This window comes from Silene latifolia, chromosome 1 (genome assembly GCF_048544455.1).
Source record: "Silene latifolia isolate original U9 population chromosome 1, ASM4854445v1, whole genome shotgun sequence".
NCBI lineage: Eukaryota > Viridiplantae > Streptophyta > Magnoliopsida > Caryophyllales > Caryophyllaceae > Silene > Silene latifolia.
Window position 1 is genome coordinate 132,315,782 of NC_133526.1, and position 4,039 is coordinate 132,319,820.

Consider the following 4,039-nt stretch of genomic DNA (forward strand, 5'->3'; position numbering starts at 1 on the left):
CTTATCAACTGCGTGAACTGTTCGAATACCATCCCTCGGGTTCCCATACTTGGCACAATGGGTCGCCATCTCCTCAATAATCACCCATCCTTTATCATCATCAGTATTCTTTTGAAATCTTCCGTTAGATGAGGCATCAAGTATGGCTCTGCGATCATCGTACAACCCATTGTAGAACTGATTGGACAGAAACCACAGATCAAAACCATGGTGAGGAAGAGACCTCACCAACGTCTTGAACCGACACCAAGCTTCATAGAAAGTTTCATCAGGTGCCTGCTTGAAACTAGTAATCTTTGCCCTCAGCTGATTAGGACACTTACGTGGCAATTTTGACTCAACAATTTCTCCCACTGAACTTCATGTTTAAACGTGGCAATTTTGACTCCCACTCAAATCCATGTATACACATGGCTTCTCGACAACTAGAGTGAAACCATTTTCTTATCACATGATTGAAATGATCATTGCAATCTTTAAGTGTTAATTAAAATGGTTTTAACATCTAACTTTTTTCATACACACTATGAGGTATAGCAATGATGGCATGGATCTTAGCGTAGTTACATGTTAACTTAGCTTTGTAGACATCTTTATGTCTATCTATGCAACACTAAATAAATCTATCTTTTGCACAGATTTCACTTTAGTTCATAAGGCAATAAAACTAAAAATTGAATTGAAATTACTTGATACAACCACTTCATTATCATTTTATATGAAGAACATTTTCTTTTGGTCTCCTCACTAGTCAGAAGATTCACCTAAGAAAGCTTTCTTTTGGTCTCCTCACTAGTTCGTAACTAGTTTTATGTTTGTTGCTAATTTTTCTCCCACTCTATCTTTTGAAAAATACATCTATTTTTCTCAAAGGATAGCTTTATGAGCAACAAACAATTTCATACTTATGATTGTGAAGGAAGAAAATATCGCACGTGATAACCTTAATTGATGACCCTTTTGTAAAGACATTGTAATCTAGCTTCAAGATAGACTAGTCCTTATAAGGTAAAGGATTGGACGCATATCCATGTCTTATACAATTTAAGGGTCTTAAGCCCTCCTATAGCTCGTATGGAGTCTTATAATTGGTTACAAGTCTTAGGTATAAGTGGTGTAGCCAATTGGTTTATAAAATTCCCTACTTTGAGTTCAAATAACTAGAAGTAGTAATAAATTATATTGATTATATTTTAAGGAATACTACTAGTATAATCTAGTTAATTATATTAGTAGTTTTAAGGGTTTGTTTTGGGTGCAACAAGAGGAGAATCTCTACACTTGAGATTTGGTTTGGAGGATCATCCATAATCTTTTAGCTCAAGAACAAGAAAGGAATGTGTCCTTATTTGTGCCCAAAGTTTCGAACCATTTACAATGTAAGGAAACTCGATTTTCTTCCTTATTTCATTATTTTGTTATGCATGCACTAGATCCATAATGACTAAGTTAAAATGTTAATTAAATCACTATTAGAAATGTCTAATAATAGGTATATGAACCTAACACAACGGTCTTAACGACCTTTCCAACAAAAGCGGGTTTTAACACCCTTTTGCAAACAATTTCACAAACATTTTAAACAACCAGGAAAGGCCCTATAGGTCGCCTGATGGCTCGCGCCCCAAGGCAGCCCTTGTAGGGAAATATCTGTAAAATTCCCTTAAATTTTAGGACTATAACGTATCTTTAACATGTGATTATTGTCATAAACGAAAAATACAAGAGAAACGATAAAGGTATAAGAATCAACCTTGGGTCCTCTGAAATTCGGCCTAAGAACAGAAATCAAAGTAGATTTCCTCCTAATCGTTGCACCCAAGACCGTCTGAGACTATGCCCCTTGTGCTAGAAAGTACTCTCTAATTGCCTTGCAATATTGAGAGAGGTTTTTGTGAGTTTTCGATGTGAGATCTAAGATTTCAGAGAGAATGCCTCCAAAACCCTAATTTCTTTGCAAATGAAAATGCTTTGGTCAAAAGGAGAGAAGCCCTCTCCTTTTGTTTCACTCGTCCAAACCGAGTAATAGGGGGGAAGTGGGCTTTCCACTTTCTCCTTATTTTAACTCGTGGTCCGACTCATTTTTGCTAAATGTATATGACGGGTTTTTAATTATAAATCGTCATCCGTTATCGGATATTAAAATATCAACTAGTAACATGACTCAGTCGATATATTAATACTTGTCCGACAATGACAATATTGTATAATTAATTAAATTCAATATACATTAATTAAATATAACCGTTTATATTTAATTTACGAATTAATCGCTTAATTCATCTTAGCCATTATTATTTAATCCGTATTAAATAATTATCTCAACATCGCGTTTGACTAATTATTAGTCAATAACTCCGACTAACTGTTTAGTCAAATTAGGCTTCAACATGACTGTATTTTCATACCGTCACATCTCTCAAACATATCCTATAGGTGTGACTTTTAGGGACCAGTTGATCACCGCCATCTGTATGAAAATAACGTCAAACTTATCTAGCAAGCCAACCGTTATTGATAAACGTGGACCAACTGATAATAATACAAAAGTATTCCCTTTGATCCTTTTAGAGAGTTATATGTCATTGCACTAACTATGGAGGACACCAGCCCCAACAAGCTCCCACTTGTCCGTACAAGTGTATGTGCAATAACGTTATCCGCACTAACTGGAGGACACCGGCTCCAACAAACTCCCACTTGTCCGTACAAGTGTATGTGCGATAACCGATTCTCATATCAATTTAAAATTTCTCCCACTCAATGTAAAACAATTTGCAGATCCGGATCCGCAAAGGTCGTATTTTACAATCGATCTGTATTAAGAGTGGTTTCCCCGACTAGAGATTAACTTAACTGATAAAACGAATTCGTATTTGAGCATGGCCATGAATTTCAGTTACAGCTCCTCGAGTGGTGATGCGTGTCGTTCAACACCAAAAATAAATGCCAACAAGCCTATACTATAAATAGCTAGGGAAGTCGGGTCGAATCCACAGAGAGGCTTTTCTATTAACTGTAGTCTAATCTGTCGGTCACAAACTGGGGGGTTTTGATTTTGATATTCTAACTACTAAAGTTTAAGGGAAAGAGAGAATAAGGGTATAAGAGAAAAAATAGAGAGAGACGCAAATAAACTATCAGATAGAGAGAGATATGCCAGGATTTCGGTTTGCCGTGTTCTACACACTATCGGAATAACTAGGTTGGTAAGTTTATTAGTAGGAAGGGCTAGGTTATCTCCTTTCGGTCTCAAACCCGACTACACCTTTCGGTCTAAAGTCGCCCTAAAGTCATCCTATTTGACTTTCGCCCTCATAGGAGTCAATTATCAGAACTAAGCAAGTCTACCCTTCCAATCTTTCGATCCAGGTCGGGGGTTAACTAAACAGACGGTCTCCTGCGTGCACTCATTCAACCGAACTACAAATAAATTGCTTAAACCTGATTCCTACCGCATAACTACCCTAGCAGTCGTCCTAACATGCTTCTAACACGGTTTCCCTCATCCCGGCATATAAAGAAATTAGCTACGCATGCTAATTATATTAACTAACATAACTAATGATGAAATGCTAACGGAAAACATGATGTAACAACAGTATAAAGCAATGACGAGATTAAGGTAAGAATTAACAATGAAATTAAGAGAGGAAATATAAAACATAAACAAGAGAAGAGATTAAGGGAAAGAATAATATTATAATAGCAAATCCGGCGTAAAGAACAACCGAATCTCCGATCGTAAAATTCCAAGCATTGAACAGTAAAAAGCAGTAAAAATGTATGTGGAAAGTTGAATGATAGGTAAAAAAAATCATCACCTAGCAACTCGTCTAATAGTTTATATAACAAAACTCACGAGTTGACTTATTAACCTACGGGCTTTAATAGCCCACGTAAAGGAGAACCCCTCGATCGAGAGGTTAAGGCTCTGGATCGAGTACAGGACAGCTCGATCGAGCACAGGGCAGCTCGATCGAGCACAGGGCAGCTCGATCGAGGGCTTGACAATTCGATCGAGCACAGGGCAGCTCGA

At 37.1% G+C, this 4,039-nt stretch overlaps 1 non-coding gene across 1 annotated transcript; it reads left to right on the top strand.

The window, feature by feature from the left end:
• Window positions 1-202: 202 nt before the first annotated feature.
• On the top strand, window positions 203-308 carry LOC141620790 (small nucleolar RNA R71). The gene has a single exon (XR_012532040.1). It is a non-coding gene; the product is annotated as a small nucleolar RNA R71 (small nucleolar RNA).
• The last annotated feature ends 3,731 nt before the right edge of the window (window positions 309-4,039 follow it).